At 36.9% G+C, this 17,421-nt stretch overlaps 1 long non-coding RNA gene across 3 annotated transcripts in view; it reads left to right on the forward strand.

The window, feature by feature from the left end:
• The first annotated feature begins 508 nt into the window (after positions 1-508).
• Positions 509-17,421, forward strand: part of LOC108538076 (uncharacterized) — a 60,628-nt gene continuing 43,715 nt past the window's right edge. For 2 of the 3 annotated variants that reach the window (XR_001887994.1, XR_001887996.1), the window contains exon 1: positions 538-628. This is a non-coding gene — a long non-coding RNA (uncharacterized LOC108538076). Of the gene's footprint in view, positions 629-17,421 lie in introns of all 3 variants that reach the window. The other variant, XR_001887995.1, reaches the window with a different exon arrangement.

Consider the following 17,421-nt stretch of genomic DNA (forward strand, 5'->3'; position numbering starts at 1 on the left):
TCTGTGCCTCCAGAAGGAACTGACCCTGATAACATTTTGGACTTCTGGCCTCACAAACTGTGAGATAATAGATGTCTGTTGCTTTAAGTCACCAAGTCTGTAGTAATTTATTCCCACAGCTCTAGGAAGCTAATGCATTTGAGGGAGCCAATCAGTAGTAAAGGTGGAACTTGAATCCAAGTAGTCTGTTTCCCGTGCCCAGGTACTCAACTGTTTCCATAGACTTCCTTCCTATTCTGCAGACAGCCTCAGCAGTTGAAAAGATGCATGCCGAATTCTCCCAGGAAGAGGAATGAAACCTGTAGGAGATGAGAAAATTTTAGTTTCTACCCCAGAACTGGGATAGAATTGGAGTTTGGGACCTCAAGAGTCAGTCATAGCTGTGTTCCTGCCTTCACGTATGGTCACAATCCTCCCCTTGTCCAAGGGGTGACAATACCTCTGATGGGGTAGCTTGGTGACACCGATATAATAGAACACTTGGAGTAAGAGCTTCTAGAACCACAGTGAAAAAGATCACCTACCCCAGCTTGGCAACGCAGCTAGAAAGTTCACTGCCTTAATGGCACGGGTACCTGTGGCACATCAGCTGTAAGTAGTGTCAACTCTCCTAATGATCTGGTTTAAGGTAAGACCTTAAACCCTTTACCTAATCCTGTGGGAATAGATGAGATCGGCTTCTTCATAAAGATTGAGGTTGAATTTCCTACAAGCCCAGTGTGTAGGAGCTAGAAGTAGATGAAACATGATTTGGAGAAACTGATAAATGAGTGGATGCGGCATGTATTGCCATTTCGTGTTGTAGGGAGTAAAACTGATAGCAGATACCCACATGTTTTTGTTAGTTCCTAGAAAAATTTTATTAATGGGCATCCATGGATGAATGAGAGATTACGGATGTCCTCCAGGGAATACTTGAACTATTGAAGTTATATGTAAAGTGTGTGTGTGTCTACAACTTTGAGAGTATATTTCAAACAATCCACATTCCTCAAATAGCAGAAATCACCAGCCTACATGAATTGCAAAGGACCTTCTATCCTTGACATTTTGTGATTCAGTTACTTTGCAATGCAATAGCATAGGAATCTGTATAATTCCTACCAGCAGAGTATCAGTAAGGTGAATAGAAGCTAAAAAGGCACCGCTTACTCTCAGTTTTGTTGAGTAAAGAATATAAAGACATATTCTGCTGTTTTATTATCCTTGTTCTGCTCCAGCAGAAATCCCCCAAAAAACTGCATTTCATTGAATTGATCTTAGTTCTGACCTCAGGACTCATGGGTTTTCAAGGTTGTTAGTTTGTTTAATCCTGGATTATAGCTAATGATGTTTAAATTTAGAAATGAGAGTTCCAGGCATGAGGATTATTTTTTCAATTAAATAAATAACAGCTTAGAGCATAAATTCAAGTGTATTTTATCAGGTGTTCATAAAACATGCCTATTTTCATCCCCAGGATATTAAAGCATCACTACCATGCTGTGAGTCATAGTGAAGCTAGCTGGGGCTGAGAGGTCAGCATTCAGTAGAACAGTGGTGGTGGCAGTGGAAGGTGGGAAATGCTGACAATCAGAAGTCTCAAGTTAAAACTGCAAGTAGGTTGGTAAATGGGTGGAGTGATACGTTTGCTCACACATAGTGAGCGTTGGTTAAAAAGTATCAGGGTTCAAGCACAAAATTTTCAACCTAGTAAGGATGGGGGAAGGAAAGACAGGGTAGGCAGGAGTCCAATTCGTCCATTCAGTTCAACATACAATTCTTGAGACCTTGTACGTCCCATCCTTAATGCTTGGCATTGGGGATACAAAGGTAAATGAGACCCTCCCTGCCGCTGTGAAGCTCATTCTCTGGTGAGAGAGAGAAAGGCTGCCATGAACAAAAAACTCTAACCCAGTCTGATCTGGGCTGCCAAGGAGGTATGAACAAGGTAAAATAGGGGAAAATAAAATAAAGAACTACTGATTATATAGGAGTTAAAGCCTTTCAGAAGGGGCATATTGGTTAGTAATATGCACTGTTATAAGTAGAGCCCAAGTATATAGTGGCTTACAAGCAGTTTATTTTGATTCATGTAGTCATCCTGGATGGGCAAATGGACTAGTAGGTTGACTCTCCACTTTGGTAGTATTCCAAGGACCCAGGCTGACACAGGCTCTCCCATCTTAAACACATCACTTTCAAAATCCTCATGTGTTTCTTCTTGCCAGCAGGCAGAAGGAAAATAAAAAGCACAGATAAGCCAACTCAAGAGGTTTTTTATGAGACATGCCCAGAAATGATACTCTCACTTCTGTTTCCGTTTCAAGGCTAGAACCAAGGCACATGGCTAGACCTACCCACACAGAAGATTGAGATGTGTAAAATTGCTGTGTGCCCATAAAGAAGAGAAGAATGTATTTGTCCCAGGCAGTAATATTTGAGTTGAATTTTGTAGGATAAGAAAGATTTTACTAATTAGAAGGACTGGGGGTGTATCCGGATTATATGCAGAAACATTTTAACTCCTGAGAAAATTTAACATACTGAATACCCCTTCTTCCCTACTACCTACTAACAAACGCTACCACCTCTGAAAAGTTTATTTTCATAAATGTTCTCAAAACACATTGTAGAGCAAGGAGAAAACTGAAGACTTTATTTATGTGCGTGAATGTTCCATGCATTTGTATCAGAATAGATAATTGTGCAGCTGTAGTTTTTCAAAACTATAGTATGTATTAAAGGCAGTGAATCTTTTCCAAGGCTACAGTCAGGAAAGTTTTGGAAATAATTATTTATTCTTCCATGAAGAGACAAAATAATTTAACTTGTTGACTCAATAAGGGTCCATCCAGGAAAACAAAACTCATGCCAGGTAAATTAAAATGGGGAGGCATTAATACAAGGAGTTACTTACAAAGATGCTAGAGGGATAAAAGAGAAAAGGGGAAAGTGAAAAGATATGAAATGAAAACCCTAGCAAGCCACTCTTATCCCTACAGCTGGTGGAAAAATGAATGGGGATTAGGCTACCAGAGCAAGAGCCAGGAGGAAACACTGGAAGCTGAAATCCCAGTGATCCTGACAGATGGGAGCTGGGGTCATGGGAAAGGAATTGGAAGATGGGAGGAATGGTGTTGATGCCACAGAGAATACACAGACCCTGCCAGAGACAGTGCAGCAGGAAGAGGGGGCGGAGAGGGAGAGAGAGAGAGAGAAAGACCTTGGCTCCTCTTTCCTTCCTCCCTTCCATCGGCCCCCAGAGATTCCTTTTGGATATTCTAGTATCGCTGCATTTTTCAGGGCTATGCCCTCCTGCAATACAGAGCAGAGCAAAGAAAGTGCAAGGAATGGATCTGACAGCAAACAAGCCAATGGTAGTCACTTGCCTTAATTATTTAAAACAGCTAATTCTGGCAGGATGCGGTAGCTCACGCCTGTAATCCCAGCACTTTGGGAGGCCGAGGCGGGTGGATCATGAGGTCAGGAGATCGAGACCATCTTGACTAACACGGTGAAACCCCCTCTCTACTAAAAGTACAAAAATTTGCCGGGCGTGGTGGCGGGCGCCTGTAGTCCCAGCTACTCGGGAGGCTGAGTCAGGGGAATGGCATGAACCCGGGAGGCGGAGCTTGCAGTAAGCCTAGATGGCACCACTACACTCCAGTCTGGGCAACAGAGTGAGACTCCGTCTCAAAAAAAAAAAAAAAAAAAAAAAAAAAAAAAAAAAAATCAAACAAACAAAAAAAACTCATTCTTCCATTTGAGATGAAGATGAAGGGTAATTCGTATTTCCTGCTTGGTGGGTTATAATGGTATTGTATTTTTTTTCTGAGGTGTGAACACTTTACAAGCTGGATTAATAGCAAAACAGAATATATACTTGGGCTCTATATATACAGAATATATACTTGGCCACTATATACTTGGGCTCTACTTATAACAGTGCATATTACTAACCAATATGCCCCTTCTGAAAGGCTTTCTTTAACTCCTATATAATCAGTAGTTCTTTATTTTATTTTCCCCTATTTTACCTTGTTCATACCTCCTTGGCAGCCCAGATCAGACTGGATTAGAGTTTTTTGTTCGTGGCAGCCTTTCTCTCTCTCACCAGAGAATGAGCTTCACAGCGGCAGGGAGGGTCTCATTTACCTTTGTATCCCCAATGCCAAGCATTAAGGATGGGACGTACAAGGTCTCAAGAATTGTATGTTGAACTGAATGGACTGGAATTGGACTCCTGCCTACCCTGTCTTTCCTTCCCCGCATCCTTACTAGGTTGAAAATTTTGTGCTTGAACCCTGATACTTTTTAACCAACGCTCACTATGTGTGAGCAAACGTATCACTCCACCCATTTACCAATCTACTTGCAGTTTTAACTTGAGACTTCTGATTGTCAGCATTTCCCACCTTCCACTGCCGCCACCACTGTTCTACTGAATGCTGACCTCTCAGCCCCAGCTAGCTTCACTATCACTCACAGGACTCAGCATGGCAGCGATGCTTTAATATCCTGGGGGATGAAAATAGGTATGTTTTTATGAACACCTGATAAAACACACTTGAATTTATGCTCTAAGCTGTTATTTATTTAATTGAAAAAATAATCCTCATGCCCAGAACTCTCATGGATTCTCTCCTTTATATCTCCTTTATAGGCTTTGCTGTTAGTTTGGGAAAGGATAGACACTTAAACTTTGGAAGCAAAGTAACCATTTACTTTCCTCATCCTGTATTTGAAGACTCCAGCTCACAGAAATAGAAAAGTAAAAATAATAAGATTGTTTTATATTTCTGTAGCCTCTATGACAATGAATTGAATAGTCCCAGACTCCTCAAAACATTTTCACAATCATTTGTGAAATGGCTATCAGATATCACCATCTCTCTGAAAATTAGTAAACTGAGGGAAATGAGTCCCTTTTTATCGGAGAAAAGTAAAAATAATAAGATTGTTTTATATTTCTGTAGCCTCTATGACAATGAATTGAATAGTTCCAGACTCCTCAAAACATTTTCACAATCATTTGTGAAATGGCTATCAGATATCACCATCTCTCTGAAAATTAGTAAACCCAGGGAAATGAGTCCCTTTTTATCGGAGAGGGAAGAAGCCTGGAGTGAGTAAGTGCCTCACAGGAGGTCTTGTTTTTAGACAGTGATATATGGAGGATGAGATCCCCACTCTGTTTTTGAATCCTTGTACTGTTTGCACCAAAAAGGTGACTAAAGTCCTCTGAAAAGTTCCACCATTCTCCTCACTCCCATCTTACCTGCATTTGGTGAGCACATTCCTTCTTTGATATGCCAGGGAAACCATTACTAACGCTTTCAGGTCCTGAGCCACCTTCATTCCAGGGACCATTGAGTTGAGAATGGAACTACAGACCCTCTCTAAACAGACCCTATTTAGTTTCCTAGGGCTACTAAAAGCCACAAACCGGGTGATTTGAAACAACAGAAGTTTATTCTTTCACTGTTCGGAAGACCAGAAGTCTGAAATCCAGATGTTGGCAGGGCCTTGCTCTCTTTAAAGCCTGTAGGTGAGAAAATCTTCTTGCCTCTTATCTCCTTGTGATTGCTGGCAATCCTAGGTATTCCTTGGCCTGTAGCTGCCTAACTCTAACCTCTGCCTCTGTCTCCACTTGGCCTTCTCCCGACGTATATGTGTCTGTGTGTCCAAATTTCCCACTTTTATAAGGATACCAGTCTTATTAGATTTAGAACCCAATGCCTTTCTGTACGACCTTAAATTTACAACATCTGCAAAAGTCCTATTCTTTAATAAGGTTAAATTCACAGATTCTGGGTAGAGATAAATTTGGAGGGGACACTATTCAACCCTGTATAGATCCTAATATATTCAGAAAGTCTGCAAGACCAAGGTAAGCTTTAGCCAGTTTTATATATCTGTATTAGTCCACTTTCACATTGCTCTAAAGAACTGCCCAAGACTGGGTAATTTATTAAGGAAAGAGGTTTCACTGACTTACATGGCTGGGGAGGCCTCAGGAAACTTACACTCATGGTGGAAGGAGAAGGTGAAGCAAGCACTACTTCACAAGGCAGCAGGAGAGACAGGGAGCAAAAAAAGAACTGCCAATCACATAAAACCATTAGATCTTGTTAGAACTCACTCACTGTCACGAGAACAGCATGGGGGAACCGCCTCCATGATCCAATCACCTCCCACCAGGTCCCTTCCTTGACATATGAGGATTACAATGTGAGTTGAGATTTTGGTGGGGACACAAAGTCAAACCATATCCATATCAGTATCCTATTCTGTAGGCCTTATTCCTAAATCTCCCAAACACTGTAAGTATCTCAACTTCCAGTATGTGTTTTAATTTTTCGTTGATAGCTGGACATGATATACTAGGGAAAAGAACTCCTGTGAATATAACTGTGATAAAGTGGTGGTAATATGTCCTGCTATTAGGTCTCATCTTTTAGGGAGTCTGGGTTATGGACTGTGAATTTGACTCTGGCTTATCAATGCTCATCTTACTCCACTTCAGTGGGACAGGATGACTAGAGTAGGCTAGAGTTAAGGATTTCTCCCCTTCCACATGAAACACTAGAATTTTCTCCAATTCACTGATAGGACCACATAGAGTGCCTGGTGGTAAAACTCAGAAAAATATCCCACCCCACACCTGCCCCAACACATGTCCACATTGAGTCTCCAGCAATTTTCAATTAAAGTTCAGGTTTCCCTGCCCAGCATTGCTTCCTGGGGAGGTGCTACTCATGGGTTTCTACTTGGTAAGTTGTCATTCTCTATATTTGCCTGTCTGTTTCTCCAGTTCTGGGAATAGGGTTTTGCCCTGTGATCTCACTTCTCTTAAGGATATGAGCAGAGTTGTCAATTTTTCAGTTTGTCAGCTTTTCGCTTGTTAGGATAGAGTGCAACTTCCGAGTTTGTTACATGCCAGACCAGAAAATGGAAGTACATCTCAAGTGTCTTAGAATAAAATGTACTAAGCACTAGAGGAAGAGTTTCAGAGACTAATACTAGCTTTGGAGTTAGAAAAACTTGCGTTTGATTCTTAGCTCTACCACAACTTCACTGGAGCCTAACTTCTTTACAGTTTTCAATAGAAAACAGGAATGCTATTAATTAATTGTCTACGTCACAGGTATGTTTGCATTATAAAAAGAGTTAAGTGCATTGTAAATTCTAGATGGTACAGAATTATAGATTCTCCTGGCATTACATAAGGTCAATCATCACATATTGCCTTCAAAGATAATATAGTAGGGGTTGTATGTTAGTAAGAGAAATGATACTGTCCAGGCCCAGGGAAGTCTTAAAATAATTTAAAAAAAAAAAAAAGATTTTATTGTAAATTTTGACATGTCTACCAAAACCATGTGGGGAGACACACTAAATACAATAGATGAAAATGGAGCTACTCTAGTTGCAGTGGTGGTGCTAGGACAGAGCTACCATGACATGTTTCCACCTCCTATCTTTCCAGACAACTTTAATAAAGGCAACTCCTCAAAAAGCTCTGAGGCTCAAGTTGTCACCTCCTGAATATCATTAGATAAGAAAACGTTATAGATAGAATTTGATCCATCACTAATATTCTGATTAAACACTTTGACATTGCAGTCTTGGGAACACAGGAATTCTCAGATTCACATGTTCAACTGGTGTCAGCTCTCAGTAATAAAGAAGCTATCTGGACTTTCTGTTTCACTGATAAACATGTCTACCTTTATTCCAGTATTACACTGTCTTGGTTTCTATAACTCTATAGTAAGTCTTTAGGTCTTGAAATTAGATAGTGGAATGTCTTCAGCTTTGTTCTTCACCAACTTGTTTTGACTAATCTAGAGTCTTGACACTTCCTGTGAATTGTAGAAGCAGCTGGTCAAATTCTATAAAAAGCTTTCTTGGATTTTGATTGGGATTGCTTTAAAACTATAGATCCATTTTGGAATAATTGGCATTCTAACAGTAAAGACCCTTTCAATTAGTAAACACTGCATATTTATCCATTTATTTAGGCCTTCTTTAATTTATCTCAGAAATATTTTGTCATTTTCAGTGTACATATTGCAAATCCTCTGCCAAATTTATTCCTAGGTATTTTCTATTTTTGATGCTATTGCATATGGCCTTTTAAATTTTTATTTCAATTTCTGATTGTTGCTATTACATAGAAATATAATTGATTTTTATGTACTGACTTTATATCCTGAAGCCTTCAGAGAGTCATTTATTAGTTCAGAAGATTTTGTTGATCAAATCTTTAGAAATATTTACAGAGCTGATTATGTGATCTACAAATAAAGTTAGTTTAACTTCTTCTTTTTAATAGCTTATAATTTTTTTATTACACTTGATATATTTATTATACTTAAGTTCTGGGATACATGTGCAGAACGTGCAGGTTTGTTACATAGGTATACACGTGCCATGGTGGTTTACTGCACCCATCAACCCATCATCTATATTAAGTATTTCTCCTAATGCTATCCCTCCCCTAGCCCCCCAACCCCTGACAGGTCCTGGTGTGTGATGTTCCCTTCCCTGTGTCCAGTGTTCTCATTGTTCAACTCCCACTTATGAGTGAGAACATGCGGTGTCTGGTTCTCTGTTCCTGTATTAGTTTGCTGAGAATGATGGTTTCCAGCTTCATCCATGTCCCTGCAAAGGACATGAACTCATGCTTTTTTATGGCTACATAGTATTCCATGGTGTATATGTGTCAGATTTTCTTTTTCCAGTCTATCACTGATGGGCATTTGGGTTGCTATTATGTCCCAAGTCTTTGCTATTATGAATAGTGCTGCAATAAACATACGTGTGCATGTCTCTTTATAGTAGAATGATTTATAGTCCTTTGGGTATATACCCAGTAATGGAATTGCTGGGCCAAATGGTATTTCTGGATCTAGATCCTTGAAGAATCGTGGTTAGGATCTCTAGTACACTGTGAAATAGAAACAGTAAGAGTGGATATTTTGCCTTATTCTTAATCTGACAGGAAAAGCATTTAGTTTTTCACTATTAGGTATGATGTTCACATCAGATTTTGATAGATATTCTTTATTACATTGAAAAGTTTCTTTCTAGTTGGGATTTTCTAAAGGATTTTGATACAAATTGATTTTGGATTTTGTCAAACACTTTTTTTGCATCTATGAGACAATTTTTTTTTATTCTGTTAATTTGAGGGATTACATGGATTTTCAAATGTAAAGCAAACCTATAATCATTGCTCTTTTTTAACACTGTTTTGGCTATTGGGGTATCTTATAATTCCACATGAATTTTAGGATAAGCTTTTCCATTTCTCCAAGAAGTTTTTTTAAAAAACAGACCTTTATGGTTTTGATATGGCTTAAATTTAATCTATAGATCACCTTAGGTATTCGTGTCATCTTAACAATATTAAGTCTTCTGAACATGCACAAAAAATGTATTCATGTTTATTTAGTTCTTCTTTAATTTCTTTCAACAATGTATTGTAGTTTTTAGTGTGTAAGTCTTGCACTCCCTTGGTTACAAGTATTCCTAAGTATCTTCTTTTTGATGTAATTGTAAGTGGACTTTAATTTCTTTTGGATTGTTCACTGCTAGAATATAGAAATCCAATTGATTTTTGTGTGTTCATCTTATATCCTGCAACTTTGCTGAATTTAATTATTAGCTTTACTAGGTTATTTTTTGTGGATTCTTTAGCATTTTCTATATAAAACTATTTCAAATTAGAATAAATATAATTTTAACTTCTTTCTTTCTAGTTTGGATGTTTTTGTGTGAGGGTGGAAGGGGGTTACCTAATTTTGAGGGCTAGAACCTCCATACAACATTTAATAGAAATCACAAAAGCAGACATTCTTATCTTTTTTTCTGATTTGTGGGGGAAAACTTTCTGTCTTCCACCATTGATTACCGTGTTATTTGTGGGATTTTCATAAATGTTCTTTATCATGTTGAGTAAGTGGTATTTTATTTTTAATTTGTTCAGTGTTTTAGCATGAAAGGATGTTTGGATTTTGTCAAATGATTTTTCTTCATGAATTGAGATGATTCTGTGTTTTATTTAGATTTTTTTTTATGTTCAACTCTTGCATTCCTGGAAAAAATCTCACTTAGTTATGATGTATAATCTTTTTTATCTGTTGCTGGATTTACTTTGCTAGCATTTTTTGAGGATTTTAGAGTTTTTTCTTTTTTCCTGCCAGCTTTATCGAGGTATAATTAACAAATAAAAATTGGATATATTTCAGGTGTACAATGTGATATTTTGATATACACGTTGTGAAATTATTGCCACTATCAAGCTAATTAACATACCCATAACCTCACATATTTATTATTTTTTATGTGTGTGGTTAGAACATTTAATATCTACTCATAGCGAATTTAGAGTATATAACACAGTATTATTAATTCTATCATCATTCTGTACCTTAGATTTCCAGCACTTAATTCATTCTGCATAACTGAAACTTTATAACCTTTAATGAACATCTCCTTATTTCCTCCACAGAGGTCTTTTTAGGTGAAGAAAAAATAGTTATGATTATATTGTGATGTAACTAACACATGATTATTGACTTTGTGTCAGCCAGAGGATCCTAATCACGATTTCTCATTTAGAAAAATTCCAATTTCTATCTGAACTTTAAAGTAACACCTCCATATTGCTTTGAAACATTTGATAATTTAGGGTGTTTACTCATCCTGATTGCAATTTCCTCAAAATTAGTCTGGTGTCTATAGCTTTCTTTGCTGTATGTGGAATGCTGTCTGTTCTCTAGATACAAATGGTTTCACAGAAAATGTACCATTTAGCTTAGATATTAAAATTATAGCCTTGCCCATTTTAATATCCTAGAGATTTTCAATTAAGAGCTTTGAGATTGTATGAAGGTCATCTTCTTGAATTATAGTATTATAAGCTTAGGTTATGAAATCTGACAGACCTGGATTTGAATCATGATTCAAATGCTTATGATTTCTTAGACATGTTATTTAATAACTCTGTGTACCTATATTTTTATTGTCACCCACATTATAACAATGGTATCCACTTAATAGCATTCTCAGAAGAGTTAAATGAGAAAATGCAGGTAAGTCACTTAAAATCATGACTGGCACACACTGACTACTCAATTAATGATGGTTTTTATTATAATTATCCTGTTGGATTTCAGACAATCAACATCCCTATTCCCACTTAGGTTTAAATCTATTTAGAAAGAATTGATTACTTACCGAATTGCATATGTTTATAAATTATCTGCACATATCTCTGAGCAAATATTAAATGATAAAAGAAAAGGGAAAGGAGGGCAGTAATAAAGAAAATAATATTTTAACTTTCTGCAGAAATATGTAATGTGGCACAAAGCTGTGAAGTCAAAGTAGCTCAAAGGTTTCTTGACTAGAATCAAGAGAAGTAATATTGGGGAGGAATATAGCGAAACAATTAAATACCTTAAAATTTCCCACGAAAAACTCATTTCACATTAAGTTAATCCTGTCCATTTGCAAATTGTTCCCCTTTTCTAAAAATCATCATTTAAAGAGGTATTTACTCTTTGTGATACATTTTATTCTGTTAAAAATAATTATAACCTCTTTCCTTTGTGCTGTCTTTCTTGGAGAATTTTTCTTTATATTGCATTGACATTAAGATTTTCTACCTGTCTGGCTTTAGTCAATAAAATGTAAGTCAATATGACATGTGTTAAAAGATTTGCACTCTCCCAGATCGGGACTGCTCCTTCAACCTAGGTTTGAAAATAAAAACAATATGGACTACAGCTGTAGTCAACCTGTGATGGATGAGTAGCCTAAGAATAAATGTCTTTATTGTTAACCACACAGATATGGGAGTTGATTATGGCTTTTGTATAATTTTGCCTAAGGAAAGACAATGTCCCTCCAAAACAGCTAAAGAAACATCCACAGCAAAATAACATGTTTGTCATGCAAATGTATAATTTCTAAAATTAGAACAGACCAGTATACATACCTTTAAATATAAGACATAATCTTGACTTTTTAAATTACAATCAGCTGATCTTAAAATTCATGTGTAAATGAGGACAGAGAATACACAAAACAGCTTTGAGGAAAAACAACAAAGTCTTAGGACTTAGCTTCTCAAATTGTAATGCTTGTCATAAAGCTGAAGTCATAAAGACTCTGGTGTTGACTTAAGATAGACAAATAAATCAATAAATCAGTGGGAAAAAGTAGACCATCCAGAATTGGACTCACACATATTTAGTCATTTGATTTTTTGGAAAAAAAAAAAAAGACTGTGCAGTGGAAAAAAGAGTCTTATAACTTGTGCTGAAACGCACAAAGTGTTGATAAAGCATGTTATTTAATATCTCTGTGTACCTATTTTTTTCATTGTTGTTCACATTATAACAATGATATTCACTTAATAGCATTCTCAGAAGCATTAAATGAGAAAATGCAGGTAAGTAATAAAATCATGACTGGCACACACTGAATACTCAATTAATGATGGCTTTTATTATAATTATCCTATTGAATTTCAGACAACCAATATCTCTATTCCCACTTAGGTTTAAATCTAAGTGGTTTAGGTTTAAATGTAAGTGGGAATAGAGATGTTGATTGGCTATTGGGTGTTCAAATGTAAAGACAGAAACCTCAATCCATGCCTTGAACAATATACAAAAATAAGTCAATATGGACCATAGAACAAAAGTCTAACACCATAAAATTTTCAGGAAAAAAAAATAGAGAAAATCTGTATGATTTGAGGTTAAGCAAGATTTCTTATATATGACTTCAAAAAGTACAATTTATAAAATAAAAAAATTGATAAATTTGAATTTCACCAAAAGTTAATAATTTCTCTTCAAAAGATCCTGTCAAGATAATGAAAACACAAGCCCCTCTCAGCTTTAGTTTAAGAACAGTCCTGCCCATTCAGGGACCAGGAGGGATACATGCCCCTCCACTTCTCCAGAAGCAGGCCTGAGACCTTGGGCTCAGCTGTCAACCCTGAAGCAGTCCTATGATTCAATTACAATCCTGCACAGCTGAGAGGGTCACCCAATCAGTCACCCAGCAAGAGCTCTCCCAGGTATTTGGAGGGAGCCGCAACCATCCATGCACGTGACAACAAGCTCACTGTTGGCAGATTTTGAAGTGGGCACTTACCCCAGTGCCATCCCCATTAATGAAGGTCCCAAAGGCAGTCCAGACTGCCTAGAGGCCAGACAGGATTCATGTCTACTTAAACTCCTAGTAACAGGCCCACCAACAACAGACTCCACTGCAGACCTAGAAGCAGCCACATAACCCAGCTCCAATCCCACTTGAATGCAGTCCTGGAAGCAATCCCATCAGCCTGAGGACTCATCAGGAGAAGGTCTTTACCTGCCAAAGTTCATCTGTAAACTGAAGGAGAGATTTACTCTTCAAAATGCATAGACACCAATGCAAAGCTACATGGATAACAAAGAATCAGGCAAACAGGACACCACCAAACAAACAAAAAACAAAACCAAAAACAACAAAAAAAACTAATGAAGTTATACAATCAACACCAAACAGATGGAAATCTGTGAACTGCTTGACAAATAATTAAAAATAATCATCCTAAAGAAGCTCAATGACATGCAGAACACAGACAGCTAAACAACATTAGAATGACAAGGCATGAATAAAATAAATTTAATGAAGAAATAGAATTCGTAAAAAAAAAAAGAACCAAACAGAAATCCTGATACTAAAGAATATAAGGACAGAACTGAACAATTCAATGGAGAGTTTCAATAGTAGACTCAAACATGCAGAAGAAAGAACTAGTAAATTCAAAGACAGGTCCTTTATAGGCAGCCAATTGGGGAACAAAAGAAAAAAAGAATTAAAACAAGTTAAGAAAGCATAGGGAACCTATAGAATATCATTAAGAATGTAGGGCTGGTGCAGTGGTTCATGCATGTAATCCCAGAACTTTAGGAGGCTGAGGCAAAAGTGTCACATAAGCCTAGGCAACATAGACCCTGAACAACATAGAGAGACCCCGTTTCTACAAAAATATTGAAACAAAAATGTATCCAGGCAGGGTGGTGTGTGCCTGTAGTCCCAGGTACTCAGGGGGCTGAGGCAGGAGGATTGCTTGAGCCCAGGATTTCGAGGTTGCAGTGAACCATGATTGTGCCACTGCACTCCAGCCTGGGCAACAGAGTGAGAGACTGTCTCAAAAATAAATATATATGATATGGTTTGGCGATGTCCCCATACAAATCTCATCTTGAATTGTGGTTCACATAATCCCCATGTGTTGAAGGAGTGACCCAGTGAGAGGTCACTGAATACTGAGAGGTCATTGATAACTGAATCGTGGAGGTGCTTACCCCCATGTTGTTCTTGTGATAGTAAGTGAGTTCTCACAAGATCTGATGGTTTTATAAGCAACTGGCATTTCCCCTGCTGGCACTCATTCTCTTTTTTGCTGCCCTGTGAAGAGGTGCCTTCTGCCATGATTATAAGTTTCCAGAGGTCTCTCCAGCCATGTGGAACTGTGAGTCATATACCTCAACATAATTAAAGTCATATACAACAAGCTCACAGCTGACATCATATCTTATTGTAAAAAGCTGAAAGCTCTTTCCTCTAAGATCTGGAATAAAACTAAGGGTTTTACACGTCTATTCAACATATTGCTGGAAGGGCTAGCCAGAACAATCAGACAAGAAAAAATTAATAAAATACAATCAAATTGGATAGGAAGAAGATAAATCATCTCTGTTTACAGATGACATAATTTTATATGTATAAAATCATGAAGACTCGACTAGAAATCTCTTAGAACTAATAAATTCAGTAAATTTTTAGAATACAAAATCAACATACAAGTAGCCCTACCCCCACTTATCTGGTTTTTTGTTGTTTTTTTGTTTGTTGGTTGGTTTTGATTTGTGTGTGTGTGTTTGTTGTTTTGTTTGTTTGTTTTGCTGTGCTTTCAACTACCCAAGGTCAACCATGGTTCAAAAATAGTGAATGAAAAATGTTAGAAATAAACAATTCATAACTTTTAAGTTGTGTGCCCCTCTAAGTAATATGATGAAATCTCACACTGTCCACTCCATCCTACCAGGCATGAATCATCCCTTTGTTCAGCTTATCCACACTGTATATACTACCTACTCATTAGTTACTTAGTAGCCATCTTGGTTATCAGTTCTACTGTTGTGGTAGTGCAGTGCTTGTGTTCAAGTAACCCTTATTTTACTTACTAATGGCCCCAAAACACAAGAATAGTAATGCTGGAAATTCAAATATTGAAAAAAGAATCTGTAAAATCCTTTCTTTTACTAAAAAAGTAAAAGTTCTTGACTTAATAAGAAAAGAAAAAAATGTACATTGAGATTGGTAAGATCCACAGTACAATAAAATATTTTGAGAGAGAGAGACCACATTCACATAACTTTTATTACAGAATATTATTATAATGTTATATTTTATTAACAATTATTAATCTTTTGCTGTGGCTAATTTATAAATTAAACTATGATAGGTATGTATGCATAGAATAAAACATAGTATGTATTTGGTAAGATACTATTCATGGTTTCAGGCATTCATGGGGGTCTTGGAAAATATCCCCTGTATATAAAAGAGGCAACTCTAAAAAACTCAGTTGTGTTTTACACAATAAAACAAATTAACCGAAAAAGTAATGAAAACAACCCCATTTACAATGGCAGCAAAATAATAAAATACTTATGATTAAATTTTACCAAGTATATGACAGATCTCTACACTGAAAACTAGAAGACACTGATGAAAGAATTTGAAGAAGACACAAAAACTGGAAAGATATCCCATGTCCATAGATTAGAAATAACAATATTATTAAAATGTCCATTGGACACAAAGTGGTCTACAAATTCAATGCAATCTCTATCAAAATTGCAATGGCATTTTTCACAGAAATAGAAAAATATTCTAAAATTTGTATGGAACCACAAAAGACCCAAAATAGCTAAAGTGATCTTGAGAAAAAAATAACAGCTGGAGACATCACACTTACTGATTTCAATCTGTATTACAAAACTTTTGTAGTCAAAACCTAATTGTACTGGCATACAAAAATATATATGGACCAATGGAACAGAAAACCCAAAAATAAAGCCACACACATGTGGTCAACTAATCTTTGACAAATGTGCCAAGAATACACAATGGAAAAAGGATTATCTCTTCAATAAAATGGCATTGGGAAAACTGGATACTTATATGCAAAAACTAAAATTGGACCCATATCTTACACCGTATACAAAAATTAACTTAAAATAGAATAAATACTTCCATGTAAAACCTGAAACAATAAAATGGCTAGAAGATAACATGGGAAAAACTCCTTGACATTAGTCTTGGGAATAATTTTTTGTCTATGACATCAAAAGCACAGACAATAAAAGTAAACAAGTGGAACTATGTCAAATTAAAAAACTTCTGTACAACCAAGGGAACAAAAATAAAATAAAATAAAATAAAAAGGCACACTGCAGAATGGGAGAAAATGTTTGCACACCTTACATCTGATAAGAAGTTAATATGCAGAATATCTAAGGAACTCATATAACTCAATAGCAAAACAAAACAACACAGAAATATGTGACCCAATTAAAAAATGGGCAAAGGACCTGAATAGACATCTTTCCAAAGAACATATTCAAATCACCAAAAGGTATATGAAAAGGTGCTCAATGTTACTATTCATAAGTAATAGTTTTTGAAATAGGTTTTGAAATTCTAATCAAAACCACAGTATCACCTCACACTTATTGAGATGGCTCTCACAAGAGAGACAAGAGATTAGAAACATTAGTGAAGATATAGAAACAGGGGAACCGTTGAAACTGTTGATGGGAATGTAAATTGGTGCCACCATTATGCAAAACAACATGCAGATACGCAGATTCCTCCAAAAATTAAAAATAGAACATACAGGCCAAGTGTGGTGGCTCACACATGTAGTCTTAGCACTTTGGGAGGCTGAGACAGGAGGATCACTTGAGCTCAGGAGTTCAAGAGCAGTTCAAGACAGCCTAGGTAACATAGTGAGACCCTGTCTCTACAAAAAGAAGGAGAGGAAGAAAAAGGAGGAGGAGGAGGAGGAAGAGAAGAGGAAGAGGAAAGGTGAGACTCTGTGTCTGCAAAAAAGCAAAGAAGAAGAGGAGGAAGCTCCTAGGAGGAAGAGAAGGAAGAGGAAGAAGAAGAGGAAGAGGAAGAAGAAAAAGAAAAGAAGAAGGAGAAGAAGGAGAAAAGGAGAAGGAGGAGGAGAAGGAGGAGGAGAAGGAGAAGGAGAAGAAGAAAGAAAGCAGGAAGAAGGAAGAAGAAGACCAGCCTAGGCAATACAGTGAGACCCTGTCTCTACCAAAAAAAAAAAAAAAAAAAAAAAAAAAA

This window comes from Rhinopithecus bieti, unplaced genomic scaffold (assembly GCF_001698545.2).
Source record: "Rhinopithecus bieti isolate Rb0 unplaced genomic scaffold, ASM169854v2 scaffold_15136, whole genome shotgun sequence".
Classification (NCBI taxonomy): Eukaryota; Metazoa; Chordata; class Mammalia; order Primates; family Cercopithecidae; genus Rhinopithecus; species Rhinopithecus bieti.